The sequence below is a fragment of the Pristiophorus japonicus genome, unplaced genomic scaffold (genome assembly GCF_044704955.1).
Source record: "Pristiophorus japonicus isolate sPriJap1 unplaced genomic scaffold, sPriJap1.hap1 HAP1_SCAFFOLD_266, whole genome shotgun sequence".
Classification (NCBI taxonomy): Eukaryota; Metazoa; Chordata; class Chondrichthyes; family Pristiophoridae; genus Pristiophorus; species Pristiophorus japonicus.
In genome coordinates this window covers 33,957-54,219 of record NW_027252406.1, presented here as the reverse complement: position 1 = coordinate 54,219, position 20,263 = coordinate 33,957, and the positions used below count along the sequence as shown (strand labels likewise).

Here is a 20,263-nt window from a genome sequence, read left to right as displayed (position 1 = left end):
AGAGAGTGTTTCCACTTATGCGGAAGAGCAAAGCTAGAGGCCTTCAATATAAGATAGTCACCAAGAAATCCAATAGGGAATTCAGAAACGTCTTTACCCAGAGAGTGATGAGAATGTGAAACTGGCTACCACAGGGAGTGGTTGAAGCGAATAGAATAGAGGCATTTAAGGGGCAGTTAGATAAGCATATGAGGGAGAAGGAAATCGAGGGTTATGCTGATAGTGTTAGATGAGGAAAGATGGGAGGAGGCTCGAGTGGAGTATAAACACTGGCATGGACTGGTTGGGCCAAATGCCTGTTTCAGTGCCGGCCATATTTGTACAGGAAGACAAGTTCAGCGCTCCGCCATCTTGATTCAGTGAACAGCAAAGCGCATGCGTGGTCGTCTTGGTGCAGGAGTAAGATACATCATAGCAGCGTGAGGAGATGCGTCGCTGAGTCGGGAGCAGCGTCGAGGAGGTGCGTGGAGAGGCGTGTGTTCTGGGCTCGGCGAGAGGCCTATAAAGGCCCAATGCCTATAAAGGCGGCAGTCGGGAGCAGCGTGAGGAGGTGCATTGCTGAGTCGGGAGCAGCGTCGAGGAAGTGGAGAGGCGTGAGTCCCGGGGTCGGTGAGAGGCGTGCCGGTGCAGCTACAGGGAGAAGGCAAAAAAGAAGTAGAAAGAAACAGAAAGGTGACGTCACAGCCAAAGGGAGTAAGTGATTGGCTGGTGATTGGTGAGTAGTTTTTCTTTTTTCTCTTCTATATCAGTGAGTAAACTTTAGCATTGTGGTTGCCAATTTAAGTGTATCTAAGGGTTAAGTCATAGTAGGAAAGCTCGGTCACGTGTTATGCTCCTCCTGTACCATGTGGGAACTCAGGGACAATTCAGGTGTCCCTGACGACTACGTGTACGGGAAGTGTATCCGCCTCCAGCTCCTGACAGACCGCGTTGCGGAATTGAAGCTGAGGGTGGATTCACTCTGGAGCATACACGATGCTGAGAATGACGTGAATAGCACGTTTAGTGAGTTGGTCTTACCGCAGGTGAGGGGTCCACAGCCAGCTAGGGAATGGAAGACCAGCAGGAAGAGCAGTGCAAGGAAGGTCATCCTCCCGCAAAACAGATACACCGTTTTGAGTACTGTTGAGGGGGATGACTCATCAGGGGAGGGCAGCAGCAGCCAAGTTCATGGCACCGTGGCTGGCTCTGCTGCACAGGAGGGCAGGAAAAAGAGAGGGAGAGCGATAGTGATAGGGGATTCGATTGTAAAGGGAATAGATAGGCGTTTCTGCGGCCGCAACCGAGACTCCAAGATGGTATGTTGCCTCCTTGGTGCAAGGGTCAAGGATGTCTCGGAGCGGGTGCAGGACATTCTGAAAAGGGAGGGTGAACAGCCAGTTGTCGTGGTGCACATTGGTACCAAAGATATAGGTTAAAAAAAGGAATTTAAGGAGCTAGGAGCTAAATTAAAACGTAGGACCTCAAAAGTAGTAATCTCGGGATTGCTACCAGTGCCACGTGCTAGTCAGAGTAGGAATCGCAGGATAGCTCAGATGAATACGTGGCTTGAGCAGTGGTGCAGCAGGGAGGGATTCAAATTCCTGGGGCATTGGAACTGGTTCTGGGGAAGGTGGGACCAGTACAAACCGGACAGTCTGCACCTAGGCAGGACCGGAACCAATGTCCTAGGGGGATTGTTTGCTAGTGCTGTTGGGGAGGAGTTAAACTAATATGGTAGGGGGATGGGAACCAATGCAGGGAGACAGAGGGAAATAAAAAGGAGACAAAAGCAAAAGACAGAAAGGAGATGAGTAAAAGTGGAGGGCAGAGAAACCCAAGACAAAAACACAAAGGGCCACTGACTGTAAAGGGGCTGCAGGAGGGGTCAAAACTAAAAATCATGGTTTAAAAACTAGTATTAAAACACTCTACCTAAACACACACAGCATTCAAAATAAAGTAAATGAGAGGACGGCACAAATCATTACAAATGGGTATGATTTGGTAGCCATTACAGAAACGTGGTTGCAGGGTGGCCAAGACTGGGAATTAAACATACAAGGGTATCTGACGATTCGGAAAGATAGACAAGAAGGGAAAGGAGATAGGGTAGCTCTGTTAATAAAGGATGATATCAGGGCAGTTGTGAGAGATGATATTGGCTCTAATGAACAAAATGTTGAATCATTGTGGGTGGAGATTAGAGATAGTAAGGGGAAAAAGTCACTGGTGGGCGTAGTTTATAGGCCCCCAAATAATAACTTCACAGTGGGGCGGGCAATAATCAAGGGAATAATGGAGGCATGTGAAAAAGGAATGGCAATAATCATGGGGGATTTTAACCTACATATCGATTGGTCAAATCAAATCGCACGGGATAGCCTGGAGAAGGAATTCATAGAATGCATACGGGATTGTTTCTTAGAACAGTATGTTACAGAACCTACAAGGGAGCAAGCTATCTTAGATCTGGTCCTGTGTAATGAGACAGGAATAATAAACGATCTCCGAGTAAAAGATCCTCTCGGAATGAGTGATCACAGTATGGTTGAATTTGTAATACAGATTGAGGGTGAGGAAGTAGTGTCTCAAACGAGCGTACTATGCTTAAACAAAGGGGACTACAGTGGGATGAGGGCAGAGTTGGCTAAAGTAGACTGGAAACACAGACTAAACGATGGCACAATTGAGGAACAGTGGAGGACTTTTAAGGAGCTCTTTCATAGTGCTCAACAAAAATATATTCCAGTGAAAAAGAAGGCGCGGTAAGAGAAGGGATAACCAGCCGTAGATAACCAAGGAAATAAAGGAGAGTATCAAATTAAAAACTAATGCGTATAAGGTGGCCAAGGTTAGTAGGAAAATAGAAGATTGGGAACATTTTAAATGACAGCAAAGAATGACTAAGAAAGAAATAAAGAAAGGAAAGATAGATTATGAAGGTAAACTTGCGCAAAACATAAAAATGGATAGTAAAAGTTTTTACAGATATATAAAACGGAAAAGAGTAACTAAAGTAAATGTTTGTCCCTTAGAAGATGAGAAGGGGGATTTAATAACGGGAAATGTGGAAATGGCTGAGACCTTAAACAATTATTTTGCTTCGGTCTTCACAGTGGAAGACACAGAAACCATGCCAGAAATTGCTGGTCACAGGAATGTGGGAAGGGAGGACCTTCAGACAATCACTATCACTAGGGGGGTAGTGCTGGACAGGCTAATGGGTCTCAAGGTAGACAAGTCCCCTGGTCCTGATGAAATGCATCCCAGGGTATTAAAAGAGATGGCGGAAGTTATAGCAGATGCATTCGTTATAATCTACCAAAATTCTCTGGACTCTGGGGAGGTACCAGCCGATTGGAAAGCAGCTAATGTTAACGCCTCTGTTTAAAAAAGGGGGCAGACAAAAGGCAGGTAACTATTGGCCGGTTAGTTTAACATCTGTAGTGGGGAAAATGCTTAAAACTATCATTGAGGAAGAACTAGCGGGACATCTAGATAAGAATAGTGCAATCAAGCAGATGCAGCATGGATTCATGAAGGGGAAATCATGTTTAACTAATTTACTGGAATTCTTTGAGGATATAACGAGCATGGTGGATAGAGGTGTACCGATGGATGTGGTGTATTTAGATTTTCAAAAAGCATTCGATAAGGTGCCACACAAAAGGTTACTGCAGAAGATAAAGGTACGCGGAGTCAGTGGAAATGTATTAGCATGGATCGAGAATTGGCTGGCTAACAGAAAGCAGAGAGTCGGGATAAATGGGTCCTTTTCGGGTTGGAAATCGGTGGTTAGTGCTGTGCCACAGGGATCGGTGCTGGGACCACAACTGTTTACAATATACATAGGTGACCTGGAAGAGGGGACAGAGTGTAGTGTAACAAAATGTCATAGATGACACAAAGATTAGTGGGAAAGCGGGTTGTGTAGAGAACACAGAGGCTGCAAAGAAATTTAGATAGGTTAAGCGAATGGGCTAAGGTTTGGCAGATGGAATACAATGTCGGAAAGTGTGAGGTCATCCACCTTGGGGAAAAAAAACAGTAAAAGGGAATAATATTTGAATGGGGAGAAATTACAACATGCTGCAGTGCAGAGGGACCTGGGGTCCTTGTGCATGAATCCCAAAAAGTTAGTTTGCAGATGCAGCAGGTAATCAGGAAGGCGAATGGAATGTTGGCCTTCATGGGATGGAGTAACTGTATAGGGTATTTGTGAGGCCGCACCTGGAGTACTGCGTGCAGTTTTGGTCACCTTACTTAAGGAAGGATATACTAGCTTTGGAGGGGGTACAGAGACGATTCACTAGGCTGATTCCAGAGATGAGGGGGTTACCTTATGATGATAGATTGAATAGACTGGGTCTTTACTCGTTGGAGTTCAGAAGGATGAGGGGTGATCTTATTTAAAATAATGAAAGGGACAGACAAGATAGAGGCAGAGAGGTTGTTTCCACTGGTCGGGGAGACTAGAACTAGGGGGCACAGCCTCAAAATACGGGGGAGCCAATTTAAAACCGATTTGAGAAGGAATTTCTTCTCCCAGAGGGTTGTGAATCTGTGGAATTCTCTGCCCAAGGAAGCAGTTGAGGCTAGCTCATTGAATGTATTCAAGTCACAGATAGATAGATTTTTAACCAATAAGGGAATTAAGAGTTATGGGGAGCGGGCGGGTAAGTGGAGCCGAGTCCACATCCAGATCAGCCATGATCTTGTTGAATGGCGGAGCAGGCTCGAGGGGCTAGCTGGCCTACTCCTGTTCCTAATTCTTATGTTCTTATGTTCTTTTATCCTATGTAATTCTGTGTAAAGATGTAGCGGCCCCAGACTGAACTTTTGCATTGGGACCTCGCAAGGCAAACGGCACCCCTGGCAACACATTACGCTGGAGACACCCAGCCACAAGGCTTCCTCCTCACCGACTGGTTCATCCCAGTGTCAGAGGCAGGAAGCAAAGATAATGATTGATGGGTGTTTTTGTGACTGGAAGGCTGTATCCAGTGGGGTTCCGCAGGGCTCAGTGCTGGGTCCCTTGCTCTTTGTGGTATATATCAATGACTTGGACTTGAATGTTGTGGAATGATTAAGAAGTTTGCAGATGCACTCCAAGGTCCCTTTGTTCCTCTATACTTTTCAGTGTTGTACCATTTAATGTGTATTCCATTGCCTTGTTAGAACTCCCCAAATGCATTACCTCACACGTAACTGGATTGAATTCCATTTGCCACTGTTCTGCCCACCTGACCAGTACATTTATACCTTCCTGCAATTTGCAACTTTCTTCTTCATTATCAACCACAGGCCAGGTAGATAAGGTGATTAAAAAGGCATATGGAGTACTTGCCTTTATTAGTCGAGGCATGGAATACAAGAACAGGGAGGTTATGCTTGAACTGTATAGAACACTGGTTAGGGCGCAGCTGGAGTACTGTGTGCAGTTCTGGTCACCACTTTACAGGAAAGATGTGATTGCACTGGAAAGCGTGCAGAGGAGATTTACAAGAGTATTGCCTGGACTGGAGAATTTTGGCTATGAGGAAAGATTGGAAATGCTGGGTCTGTTTTCTTTGGAACAGAGGAGGCTAAGGTTGAGGTGTGTAAAATTATGAGGGACCTGGATAGGAAGGACCTGTTTCCCTTGGCAGAGGGGTCAACAGCCATGGGGCATATATTTAAAGTAATTGGGGGGAAGTTTAGAGGGGATATGAGAGGAACTTTCTTCACCCAGAGGGTGGTGGGGGTCTGGAACTCACTGCCTGAAAGGGTGGTAGAGGCAGAAACCCTCACCACATTTAAAAGATATTTGGATATGCACTTAAAGTGCCATAACCTACAGGGCTACGGACCAAGAGCTGGAAAATGGGATTCGGCTGGATAGCTCTTAGTCGGTCGGCGTGGACCTGGTGGGCCAAAATGGCCTCCTTCCATGCTGTAAATTTCTATGATTGAATGATTCATGTGAGGGATTTGGCAAAGAGGCCAATTTCTACCCAGAGACTGCCCAGGGTCCCGAGTGACATCGCACTCTCTCTCTGTCTCTCCTTCTTTCTCTCTGCCCCTTTCTTTCTCCCTCTCTTTTTCTCTTCCTCTCTTTCGAAGTCTCTTTTTTTACTTACTCTTTTTCTTTCTCTGCCTCTCCCTTTCTCTCCATCTTTTTTTTCCTCTGACCCTTTCTCTAATTGTCATTGTTTCTTTCCCTCTATTACTTTCTCATTCTCTGCTTTCTGTCTCATTTTTTCTCTCGCTGACACTCATTTTAATCTTTTTCTCACTCTTTTTCACTCTGTCTCTCAGTTTTCTGTCTCTCACTTTTTCCCCTCTTTATTTCTCAATGTTTTTCTCTCTGTCACTCTAATTTTCTGTCTCTCATTGTTATCGCTCTCTGTCTCTGTGTTTTCTTTTTCTTTCTCACTCTGTCCATCTCAGTTTTGTGTCCCTCACTTTGCCCCTTTTCTGTCTGTTTGTGCCTGTTTGGTGAAACCTCTGCCAGTGCCTGCCCCTAGGTGTCCCCGGGCTGGACTGGGACTGCCTTGTTGCTGGCAGTAAGGAGGGGTTTGGCTCACTGAGGGCGGGATCGCTGCTCCTTTGTCACTTCGCTCGCTCTCCCACACTCAGTCTCACAGCGGCCCCGGAGCCAAGCGCAGCGTGTGACCGGCCAGCAGCATCTGGAGCACGGGTAAGAGGCGCTGCTGCAAGCGGCCAGGAGCGGAGAGCGCGGAGCGAGGGGCTACAGCCTGGGCGGAGGGAGCGGCTGGGAGAGCCAGCTTCACCGGGACTGCAGCCGGAGATCGGAGCTTGTGTCGTCAGACCCACAGCTGGGGGAAGCAGTATCCCGTTGTTGCTGGGAACCTGCTCTGTACTGTCGGGAGAATCGGTGTATCTGCGTGTGGGATCGTGCTCTACACAGTCAGGGAGAGTCCCTGTGTCTGGGTGTGGGATCTTGCTCTACACAGCCAGGGAAAGTCCCTGTGTCTGGGTGTGGGATCTTGCTCTACACAGCCAGGGAGAGTCCCTATATCGTATTGTTGCTGGGTATGGGATCTTGCTCTACACAGTCAGGGAGAGTCGGTGTATCTGCGTGTGGGATCTTGCTCCACACAGTCAGGGAGGGTCCCTGTATCCCGTTGTTGCTGGGTGTGGGATCTTGCTCTACACAGTCAGGGAGAGTCGGTGTATCTGCGTGTGGGATCTTGCTCTACACAGTCAGGGAGGGTCCCTGTATCCCGTTGTTGCTGGGTGTGGGATCTTGCTCTACACAGTCAGGGAGAGTCCCTGTATCCCGTTGTTGCTGGGTGTGGGATCTTGCTCTACACAGTCAGGGAGAGTCCCTGTATCTGCGTGTGGGATCTTGCTCTACACAGTCAGAGAGGGTCCCTGTATCCCGTTGTTGCTGGGTGTGGGATCTTGCCCAGCAAACACTGCCAGTCTCCAATGCCCAATCCCTGTCATTGACTATTCCTGGCCTGCTCCTGGCACCTGCCACCCTGCTTTTATTCTGGGTCTTTGGGTCAGAGCCACATGTGAGTAAACAGACTGAGAGTCTTCACTTTCTCACAAGAGGCTGTGTGTGCCTGTGTGCGGGGTTTGCCCCACAGTCACTGACTGAGTGTTTGTTTAGTGTGTAATATGAAACTCCGGAAGCCACACAACAATAGGACTGTGGCTCTATTTTGCAGCAAATGGAAGATATTACTCCCTGAGCAGGATTAAAGTGCCTGCTCACATCCTGTTATATTCAAAATGAAACACTATTAGGTGGAGCAATGAAACTAGGACTGGGGATGGGCTGGTTAGTACCCTGCCCTTTCAGTTGATAGCCAGCCTTGAACCTGCCCCAACTGATGGGATCAAGGATTCCTCTCTCACCCCAGCTATGGGGCTCTGATGGGAGATCAGTACTAGGGCAATCTCATCTCGATCCCAGGCTAGCTCACGGTATCACATACAACAACATCTACGTGTATTTATACAGCACCTTTAATGTAGTTAAACGTCCCAAGGCGCTTCACAGGAGTATTATGAGACAAAAAATTTGACACCGAGCCACAGAAGAAGAAATTAGGGCAGATGACCAAAAGCTTGGTCAAAGATGTATGTTTTAAGGAGCGACTTGAAGAAGGAAAGAGAGGCGGAGAGGTTTAGGGAGGGTGTTCCAGAGCTTGGGGCCCAGGCAGCTGAAGGCACAGCCACCAAAGTTTGAGCGATTATAATCAGGGATGTTCAACAGGGCAGAATTAAAGAAGGGCAGAGATCTGGGGGTGGGGGGCGGTTGTGGGGCTGGAGGAGGTTACAGAGATAGGGAGGGGCGAGGCCATGGAGGGATTTGAAAACAAGGATGAGAATTTTGAAATCACAGTACTAACCCACAGTACTGCAATACATGGTCAATCACATTCAGGCTGATAACAGGGGTAGGGGTGTGTTTATGAGAGTGTGGCTGATGCAGATTGTTGAAGCAGAGAAGGAACTTTACCCTGTATCTAACACTGCTCCTGGGAGTGTTTGATGGGACAGTGCAGAGGGAGCTTTATCCTGTATCTAACACTGCTCCTGGGAGTGTTTGATGGGACAGTGCAGAGGGAGCTTTACTCTGTATCTAACACTGCTCCTGGGAGTGTTTGATGGGATAGTGCAGAGGGAGCTTTACTCTGTATCTAACCCGTGCTGTACCTGCCCTGGGAGTGTTTGATGGGACAGTGTAGAAGGAGCGTTGTTGTGTGGCTGGGGGGAGTGGTTTGAGTTGTGTTGTGCTCTGTTTACTTGGATGCCCATCATCAGATGATTGCTAACTGATGATGGGAGGCAGGCTAGATGACATGTTATGCCAACTGTTGAAGATATGTTGAATGTAAAGTAATGTTTTTCAGAGTTAGACTCTGCCCCTGAGCTCTCGCATGATTCTTGTTAATCCCCTTTGTTGTTGGTCGTGAAGAATGTTTAATAAAATGGTGAGGCCCTCAATGGACACAGACCTTGCCATAGGTTAAGTGCCAATGTATGCAGGGGCCTAGGGTAATAAACCTTAAAGGCCTATCGACTCAAGTAAAACTTTCATTTTTCACTCTTTACATTTTCAGTTTTTGGTGTGAACCACAATTGCTTCTTTCTGTGTTTCTTGTGGAATGTTATTGTTGGATATGATTTGTCCTTGACCACTTGTGTGACTGATAATACCACATGGCCAGCATTGACCAATCAAAGATCAGTTTGGAACACTGCATGATACAATTGTACAGACACTAAAAATAAAACCTGATATAGATAGATTGCTGTGCTGGGATCAGCATCGTGGTCAGTGACGCTGTGAGGATTGATGGACATCGCCTGAATAGGTCGATTCTGACCAGGAGAGCTGAGATAGGATGCCTGGCTAAATCACCGAGTGAACATGTGCTCACTGGTGTAATGGGGAGGGAGCAGATGGGAGTACTCCAGCCACTGAACATGTGCATAATCAGGGAGTGTTCTGTGTCAGTTCAAACTTGTTCAAATTACAGATCTGCAGCCAAGTCTGTGTCTGTGTTGCAGGAATGTGTGAGAGTAAGGGTGGTGCAGTAACTGTAGCTGTGTGCTGTAAGTCTGTGCTCACTCTCTTCCCCATTCCTGCTCCACAGTTCCATCTGACAGAGGGTTGTGCTGAAACCATTGTCCCAGTGTGACTGGATCTGATGTGTTTGGGTCCTTTACATTTCCCAGTGTCACTCACACTGCACATTGCAGAGTGGTACCGGGGCATCTCGCTGCTGACAATCCACGCTCTACAGAAGCTCGCTGGGGACTGGAGGGGGTCCCTGCATGTCCGATCAGGCCTTGGTGCACAGTGACTGATGGTCTTAATAAAGCAGTAATGTTGCGAGAGATGGGGAAGGTGATGGGCACACCCGCACGGTCCCTCCCTGAGACAGCTCATTGTTCCAGCCGGTCTCCCTCCCACTCCTGCACTGACTGCTCCCCATGGACAGGAGGAATGCTTGGAATGGGATTTGTTACCCACGCCATGGCTCTTTATAGCTCAGCAGCAAAAGCACAGAGGAGAGGGCCTGGCATTTAAAGGGCACTGTCTGCTTGGAGAAGTCTGTGGTTCACCATTTCAACTCACAAGCACGCAAAGTGGGGCTGGAGATTGTGGTGATGCTTTCGACGTGCCATCTGTGTGTGACGGAGCAATGGGAGGCCGCAAATGGCACTTTCCCCATAGCCACCCTCAGTGCCATACGCTGCTCACTATTTCTGTCTGCAGCAGGGTACAGAGAGAAGAGGAATCCTTTATCACCAAACTCGCCCACAATCCAACTTCAGATCAGTGCCGTGCTTCTCCGACGCCACCCCCCCTCCTGTATCAGTACCTTCCCCCTCCATATCAGTACCTCCCTCCCCCCCGTTCAGTATCTCCCCCCGTATCAGTACCTCCCTCCCCCCCGTTCAGTATCTCCCCCCGTATCAGTACCTCCCTCCCCCCCGTTCAGTATCTCCCCCCGTATCAGTACCTCCCTCCCCCCCGTTCAGTATCTCCCCCCGTATCAGTACCTCCCTCCCCCCCGTTCAGTATCTCCCCCCGTATCAGTACCTCCCTCCCCCCCGTATCAGTACCTCCCTCCCCCCCGTATCAGTACCTCCCTCCCCCCCGTTCAGTATCTCCCCCCGTATCAGTACCTCCCTCCCCCCCGTTCAGTATCTCCCCCCGTATCAGTACCTCCCTCCCCCCCGTTCAGTATCTCCCCCCGTATCAGTACCTCCCTCCCCCCGGTTCAGTATCTCCCCCCTTATCAGTACCTCCCTCCCCCCCGTTCAGTATCTCCCCCCGTATCAGTACCTCCCTCCCCCCTGTTTCAGTACCTCCCTCCCCCTCCCGTATCAGTACCTCCCTCCCCCCCGTATCAGTACCTCCCTCCCCCCTGTTTCAGTACCTCCCTCCTCCTCCCGTATCAGTACCTCCCCCAGTATCAGTTCCTCCCCCCCCCCCCATATCAGTACCTCCCTCCCCCCCCATATCAGTACCTCCCTCACCCCCATATCAGTAATCCCTCCTATATCAGTATCTCCCTCCCCCCGTTTCAGTACTTCCCTTCCCCCCCCGTATCAGTACCTCCCTTCCCCCCGTATCAGTACCTCCCTCCCCCCCGTTTCAGTACCTCCCTTCCCCCCCCGTATCAGTACCTCCCTCCCCCCCCGTATCAGTACCTCCCTTCTCCCCCGTATCAGTACCTCCCTCCCCCCCCGTATCAGTACCTCCCTTCTCCCCCGTATCAGTATCTCCCTCCCCCCGTATCAGTACCTCCCTCCCCCCCGTATCAGTACCTCCCTCCCCCCCATATCAGTACCTCCCTTCCCCCCCCGTATCAGTACCTCCCTCCCCCCGTATCAGTACCTCCCTCCCCCCCGTTCAGTATCTCCTCCCCTATCAGTACCTCCCTCCCCCCCGTTCAGTATCTCCCCCCGTATCAGTACCTCCCTCCCCCCCGTTTCAGTACCTCCCTCCCCCCCGTATCAGTACCTCCCTCCCCCCCGTATCAGTACCTCCCTCCCCCCCGTATCAGTACCTCCCTCCCCCCCGTATCAGTACCTCCCTTCCCCCCCCCGTATCAGTACCTCCCTCCCCCCCGTATCAGTACCTCCCTCCCCCCCCGTATCAGTACCTCCCTCCCCCCCCGTATCAGTACCTCCCTTCACCCCGTATCAGTACCTCCCTCCCCCTCCGTATCAGTACCTCCCTCCCCCCCGTATCAGTACCTCCCTCCCCCCCGTATCAGTACCTCCCTCCCCCCCGTATCAGTACCTCCCTCCCCCCCGTATCAGTACCTCCCCCCGTATCAGTACCTCCCTCCCCCCCGTATCAGTACCTCCCTCCCCCCCGTATCAGTACCTCCCTCCCCCCCGTATCAGTACCTCCCCCCGTATCAGTACCTCCCTCCCCCCCGTATCAGTACCTCCCTCCCCCCCGTATCAGTACCTCCCTCCCCCCGTATCAGTACCTCCCTCCCCCCCCGTATCAGTACCTCCCTTCACCCCGTATCAGTACCTCCCTCCCCCTCCGTATCAGTACCTCCCTCCCCCCCGTATCAGTACCTCCCTCCCCCCCGTATCAGTACCTCCCTCCCCCCCATCAGTACCTCCCTCCCCCCGTATCAGTACCTCCCTTCCCCCCCGTATCAGTACCTCCCTCCCCTCCCCCGTATCAGTACCTCTCTCCCACCCCCCCCCGTATCAGTACCTCCCTCCCTCCCCCGTAACAGTACCTCCCACCCCCCCCCGTATCAGTACCTCACTCCCCCCCCGTATCAGTAACTCTCCTCCCCCCGTATCAGTACCTCCCCCCACCCGTATCAGTACCTCCCTCCCTCCCCCCTCGTATCAGTACCTCCCTCCCCCCCGTATCAGTACCTCCCCCCACCCCGTATCAGTACCTCCCCCCTCCCGATGTATCAGTACCTCTCCCCCCACCCCATATCAGTACCTCCCTCCCCTCCGTATCAGTACCTCCCTCCCCCCCGTATCAGTACCTCCCTCCCCCCCGTATCAGTACCTCCCTCCCCCCCCGTATCAGTACCTCCCCCCGTATCAGTACCTCCCTCCCCCCGTATCAGTACCTCCCTCCCCCCCATATCAGTACCTCCCTCCCCCCCGTATCAGTACCTCCCTCCCACCCCCCCCCGTATCAGTACCTCCCTTCCCCCCCGTATCAGTACCTCCCTCCCCTCCCCCGTATCAGTACCTCTCTCCCACCCCCCCCCGTATCAGTACCTCCCTCCCTCCCCCGTAACAGTACCTCCCACCCCCCCCGTATCAGTACCTCACTCCCCCCCCCGTATCAGTAACTCTCCTCCCCCCGTATCAGTACCTCCCCCCACCCGTATCAGTACCTCCCTCCCTCCCCCCTCGTATCAGTACCTCCCTCCCCCCCCGTATCAGTACCTCCCCCCACCCCGTATCAGTACCTCCCCCCTCCCGATGTATCAGTACCTCTCCCCCCACCCCATATCAGTACCTCCCTCCCCTCCGTATCAGTACCTCCCTCCCCCCCCGTATCAGTACCTCCCTTCCCCCCCCGTATCAGTACCTCCCTTCCCCCCCCGTATCAGTACCTCCCCCCCCCCGTATCAGTACCTCCCTCCCCCCTCGTATCAGTACCTCCCTTCCCCCCCCGTATCAGTACCTCCCTCCCCCCTCGTATCAGTACCTCCCTTCCCCCCCCGTATCAGTACCTCCCTCCCCCCGTATCAGTACCTCCCTCCCCCCGTATCAGTACCTCCCTCCCCCCCCGTATCAGTACCTCCCTCCCCCCCGTATCAGTACCTCCCTCCCCCCGTATCAGTACCTCCCTCCTCCCCGTACCAGTACCTCCCTCCCCCCCGTATCAGTACCTCCCTCCCCCCGTATCAGTACCTCCCTCCCCCCCGTATCAGTACCTCCCTCTCCCCGTATCAGTACCTCCCTCCCCCCGTATCAGTACCTCCCCCCCCCGTATCAGTACCTCCCCCCCCCAGTATCAGTACCACTCCCCCGTATCAGTACCTCCCGCCCCTCCCCGTATCAGTACCTCTCTCCCTCCCCCCCCCGTATCAGTACCTCCCTCCCTCCCCGTATCAGTACCTCCCTCCCTCCCCCGTATCAGTACCTCCCTCCCTCCCCCGTATCAGTACCTCTCTCCCACCCCCACCCGTATCAGTACCTCCCTCCCCCCCGTATCAGTACCACCCTCCCCCCGTATCAGTACCTCCCTCCCCCCCCGTATCAGTACCTCCCTCTCCCCATATCAGTACCTCCCTCCCCCCGTATCAGTACCTCCCCCCGTATCAGTACCTCCCTCCCCCCCCGTATCAGTAACTCTCCTCCCCCCGTATCAGTACCTCCCTCCCCCCCCGTATCAGTACCTCCCCCCGTATCAGTACCTCACTCCCCCCCGTATCAGTAACTCTCCTCCCCCTGTATCAGTACCTCCCTCCCTCCCCCCTCGTATCAGTACCTCCCTCCCCCCCCCGTATCAGTACCTCCCCCCCCCCCCGTATCAGTACCTCCCCCCTCCCGATGTATCAGTACCTCTCCCCCCACCCCATATCAGTACCTCCCTCCCCCCCGTATCAGTACCTCCCTCCCCCCCGTATCAGTACCTCCCTCCCCCCCCCGTATCAGTACCTCCCTCCCCCGCCGTATCTGTACCTCCCCCTCCACACTCCCCACCCCCCCCGTATCAGTACCTTCCTCCCCGCCCCATATCAGTACCTCCTCCCACCGTATCATTACCTCACTCCCCCTGTATTGTTACCTCACTCCCCCTGTATTGTTACCTCACTCCTCCCATATTGTACACTCACTCCCCCCATTTGTTACCTCACTCCCCCTGTATTGTTACCTCACTCCCCCATATTGTTACCTCACTCCCCCCATATTGTTACCTCACTCCCCCATATTGTTACCTCAATCTCCACATAGTGTACCCTCACTCCCCCCATTTGTTACCTCACACCCCCTGTATTGTTACCTCACTCCCCCTGTATTGTTACCTCACCCCCCCCCCTGTATTGTGACCTCACTCCCCCATATTGTTACCTCACTCCCCCTGTATTGTTACCTCACTCCCCCTGTATTGTTACCTCACTTCCCCCATATTGTTACCTCACTCCTCCCATATTGTTACCTCATTCACCCTGTATTGTTACCTCAAACCCCCCCCCCCCATATTGTTACCTCACTCCCCCTGGATTGTTACCTCACTCCCCCTGTATTGTTACCTCACTCCCCCCTGTATTGTTACCTCACTCCCCCCTGTATTGTTACCTCACTCCCCCCTGTATTGTTACCTCACTCCCCCCATGTTGTTACCTCACTCCCCCATGTTGTTACCTCACTTCCCCCTGTATTGTTACCTCACTCCCCCCATGTTGTTACCTCACTCCCCCCTGTATTGTTACCTCACTCCCCCCATGTTGTTACCTCACTCCCCCCTGTATTGTTACCTCACTCCCCCCCATATTGTTACCTCATTCCCTCCTGTATTGTTACCTCACTCCCCCCATGTTGTTAGCTCACTCCCCCCTGTATTGTTACCTCACTCCCCCCTGTATTGTTACCTCACTCCCCCCATGTTGTTACCTCACTCCCCCCTGTATTGTTACCTCACTCCCCCTGTATTGTTACCTCACTCCCCCCATATTGTTACCTCACTCCCTCCTGTATTGTTACCTCACTCCCTCCTGTATTGTTACCTCACTCCCCCCATATTGTTACCTTACTCCCTCCTGTATTGTTACCTCACTCCCCCCTGTATTGTTACCTCACTCCCCCCATGTTGTTACCTCACTCCCCCCTGTATTGTTACCTCACTCCCCCCTGTATTGTTACCTCACTCCCCCCATGTTGTTACCTCACTCCCCCCTGTATTGTTACCTCACTCCCTCCTGTATTGTTACCTCACTCCCCTCATATTATTACCTCACTCCCTCCTGTATTGTTACCTCACTCCCTCCTGTATTGTTACCTCACTCCCCCCATATTGTTACCTTACTCTCTCCTGTATTGTTACCTCACTCCCCCTGTATTGTTACCTCACTCCCCCATGTTGTTACCTCACTCCCTCCTGTATTGTTACCTCACTCCCCCCATATTGTTACCTCACTCCCTCCTGTATTGTTACCTCACTCCCCCCATATTGTTACCTTACTCCCTCCTGTATTGTTACCTCACTCCCCCTGTATTGTTACCTCACTCCCCCCTGTATTGTAACCTCACTCCCCCCATATTGTTACCTCACTCCCCCTATATTGTTACCTCACTCCCCCTGTATTGTTACCTCACTCCCCCCTGTATCGTTACCTCACTCCCCCCTGTATTGTTACCTCACTCCCCCCTGTATTGTTACCTCACTCCCCCCTGTATTGTTACCTCACTCCCTCCTGTATTGTTACCTCACTCCCTCCTGTATTGTTACCTCACTCCCTCCTGTATTGTTACCTTACTCCCCCCTGTATCGTTACCTCACTCCCCGTATTGTTACCTCACTCCCCCCTGTATTGTTACCTCACCCCCCATATTGTTACCTCACTCCCTCCTGTATTGTTACCTCACTCCCTCCTGTATTGTTACCTCACTCCCTCCTGTATTGTTACCTCACTCCCTCCTGTATTGTTACCTCACTCCCTCCTGTATTGTTACCTCACTCCCTCCTGTATTGTTACCTCACTCCCTCCTGTATTGTTACCTCACTCCCCCCATATTGTTACCTCACTCCCCCCTGTATTGTTACCTCACTCCCCCCATATTGTTACCTCACCCCCCCCTGTATTGTTACCTCACTCCCCCCTGTATTGTTACCTCACTCCCCCTGTATTGTTACCTCACTCCCCCAGATTGTTACCTCACTCCCCCCTGTATTGTTACCTCACTCCCCCTGTATTGTTACCTCACTCCCCAAGATTGTTACCTCACTCCCTCCTGTATTGTTACCTCACCCCCCCCATATTGTTACCTCACTCCCTCCTGTATTGTTACCTTACTCCCCCCTGTATCGTTACCTCACTCCCCCTGTATTGTTACCTCACTCCCCCCTGTATTGTTACCTCACTCCCCCCTGTATTGTTACCTCACTCCCCCCATATTGTTACCTCACTCCCTCCTGTATTGTTACCTTACTCCCCCCTGTATCGTTACCTCACTCCCCGTATTGTTACCTCACTCCCCGTATTGTTACCTCACTCCCCCCTGTATTGTTACCTCACCCCCCATATTGTTACCTCACTCCCTCCTGTATTGTTACCTCACTCCCTCCTGTATTGTTACCTCACTACCCCCATATTGTTACCTCACTCCCCCCCATATTGTTACCTCACTCCCCCCATATTGTTACCTCACTCCCCCCTGTATTGTTACCTCACTCCCCCCTGTATTGTTACCTCACTCCCCCCTGTATTGTTACCTCACCCCCCCTGTATTGTTACCTCACTCCCCCTATATTGTTACCTCACTCCCCCTGTATTGTTACCTCACTACCCCCATATTGTTACCTCACTCCCCCCCATATTGTTACCTCACTCCCCCCATATTGTTACCTCACTCCCCCCATATTGTTACCTCACTCCCTCCTGTATTGTTACCTCACTCCCCCCATATTGTTACCTTACTCCCTCCTGTATTGTTACCTCACTCCCCCTGTATTGTTACCTCACTCCCCCCTGTATTGTAACCTCACTCCCCCCATATTGTTACCTCACTCCCCCTATATTGTTACCTCACTCCCCCTGTATTGTTACCTCACTCCCCCCTGTATCGTTACCTCACTCCCCCCTGTATTGTTACCTCACTCCCCCCTGTATTGTTACCTCACTCCCCCCTGTATTGTTACCTCACTCCCTCCTGTATTGTTACCTCACTCCCTCCTGTATTGTTACCTCACTCCCCCCATGTTGTTACCTCACTCCCCCCTGTATTGTTACCTCACTCCCCCCATGTTGTTACCTCACTCCCCCCTGTATTGTTACCTCACTCCCCCCCATATTGTTACCTCATTCCCTCCTGTATTGTTACCTCACTCCCCCCATGTTGTTAGCTCACTCCCCCCTGTATTGTTACCTCACTCCCCCCTGTATTGTTACCTCACTCCCCCCATGTTGTTACCTCACTCCCCCCTGTATTGTTACCTCACTCCCCCTGTATTGTTACCTCACTCCCCCCATATTGTTACCTCACTCCCTCCTGTATTGTTACCTCACTCCCTCCTGTATTGTTACCTCACTCCCCCCATATTGTTACCTTACTCCCTCCTGTATTGTTACCTCACTCCCCCCTGTATTGTTACCTCACTCCCCCCATGTTGTTACCTCACTCCCCCCTGTATTGTTACCTCACTCCCCCCTGTATTGTTACCTCACTCCCCCCATGTTGTTACCTCACTCCCCCCTGTATTGTTACCTCACTCCCTCCTGTATTGTTACCTCACTCCCCTCATATTGTTACCTCACTCCCTCCTGTATTGTTACCTCACTCCCTCCTGTATTGTTACCTCACTCCCCCCATATTGTTACCTTACTCCCTCCTGTATTGTTACCTCACTCCCCCTGTATTGTTACCTCACTCCCCCATGTTGTTACCTCACTCCCTCCTGTATTGTTACCTCACTCCCCCCATATTGTTACCTCACTCCCTCCTGTATTGTTACCTCACTCCCCCCATATTGTTACCTTACTCCCTCCTGTATTGTTACCTCACTCCCCCTGTATTGTTACCTCACTCCCCCCTGTATTGTAACCTCACTCCCCCCATATTGTTACCTCACTCCCCCTATATTGTTACCTCACTCCCCCTGTATTGTTACCTCACTCCCCCCTGTATCGTTACCTCACTCCCCCCTGTATTGTTACCTCACTCCCCCCTGTATTGTTACCTCACTCCCCCCTGTATTGTTACCTCACTCCCTCCTGTATTGTTACCTCACTCCCTCCTGTATTGTTACCTCACTCCCTCCTGTATTGTTACCTTACTCCCCCCTGTATCGTTACCTCACTCCCCGTATTGTTACCTCACTCCCCCCTGTATTGTTACCTCACCCCCCATATTGTTACCTCACTCCCTCCTGTATTGTTACCTCACTCCCTCCTGTATTGTTACCTCACTCCCTCCTGTATTGTTACCTCACTCCCTCCTGTATTGTTACCTCACTCCCTCCTGTATTGTTACCTCACTCCCTCCTGTATTGTTACCTCACTCCCTCCTGTATTGTTACCTCACTCCCCCCATATTGTTACCTCACTCCCCCCTGTATTGTTACCTCACTCCCCCCATATTGTTACCTCACCCCCCCCTGTATTGTTACCTCACTCCCCCCTGTATTGTTACCTCACTCCCCCTGTATTGTTACCTCACTCCCCCAGATTGTTACCTCACTCCCCCCTGTATTGTTACCTCACTCCCCCTGTATTGTTACCTCACTCCCCAAGATTGTTACCTCACTCCCTCCTGTATTGTTACCTCACCCCCCCCATATTGTTACCTCACTCCCTCCTGTATTGTTACCTTACTCCCCCCTGTATCGTTACCTCACTCCCCCTGTATTGTTACCTCACTCCCCCTGTATTGTTACCTCACTCCCCCCTGTATTGTTACCTCACTCCCCCCATATTGTTACCTCACTCCCTCCTGTATTGTTACCTTACTCCCCCCTGTATCGTTACCTCACTCCCCGTATTGTTACCTCACTCCCCCCTGTATTGTTACCTCACCCCCCATATTGTTACCTCACTCCCTCCTGTATTGTTACCTCACTCCCTCCTGTATTGTTACCTCACTACCCCCATATTGTTACCTCACTCCCCCCCATATTGTTACCTCACTCCCCCCATATTGTTACCTCACTCCCCCCTGTATTGTTACCTCACTCCCCCCTGTATTGTTACCTCACTCCCCCCTGTATTGTTACCTCACCCCCCCTGTATTGTTACCTCACTCCCCCTATATTGTTACCTCACTCCCCCTGTATTGTTACCTCACTCCCCCCTGTATTGTTACCTCACTCCCCCCATATTGTTACCTCACTCCCTCCTGTATTGTTATCTTACTCCCCCCTGTATCGTTACCTCACTCCCCGTATTGTTACCTCACTCCCCCCTGTATTGTTACCTCACCCCCCATATTGTTACCTCACTCCCTCCTGTATTGTTACCTCACTCCCTCCTGTATTGTTACCTCACTCCCCCCATATTGTTACCTCACTCCCCCCCATATTGTTACCTCACTCCCCCCATATTGTTACCTCACTCCCTCCTGTATTGTTACCTCACTCCCCCCATATTGTTACCTCACTCCCCCCCATATTGTTACCTCACTTCCCCCATATTGTTACCTCACCCCCCCCTGTATTGTTACCTCACTCCCCCCTGTATTGTTACCTCACTCCCCCCATGTTGTTACCTCACTCCCCCCTGTATTGTTACCTCACTCCCCCTGTATTGTTACCTCACTCCCCCAGATTGTTACCTCACCCCCCCCTGTATTGTTACCTCACTCCCCCTGTATTGTTACCTCACTCCCCCTGTATTGTTACCTCACTCCCCCAGATTGTTACCTCACTCCCCTCTGTATTGTTACCTCACTCCCCCTGTATTGTTGCCTCACTCCCCCAGATTGTTACCTCACCCCCCCCTGTATTGTTACCTCACTCCCCCCTGTATTGTTACCTCACTCCCCCCTGTATTGTTACCTCACTCCCCCTGTATTGTTACCTCACTCCCCCCTGTATTGTTACCTCACTCCCCCCTGTATTGTTACCTCACTCCCCCAGATTGTTACCTCA

The 20,263-nt window shown here is 51.4% G+C and overlaps 1 protein-coding gene across 1 annotated transcript in view; it reads left to right on the top strand.

Moving 5' to 3' along the window:
* Positions 1–6,523: 6,523 nt before the first annotated feature.
* Positions 6,524–20,263, top strand: part of LOC139247268 (CD151 antigen-like) — a gene marked incomplete at its 3' end in the record, with an annotated part of 47,690 nt that continues 33,950 nt past the window's right edge. Inside the window, exon 1 of the mRNA XM_070871584.1 lies at positions 6,524–6,661. The remainder of the gene's footprint in view (positions 6,662–20,263) is intronic.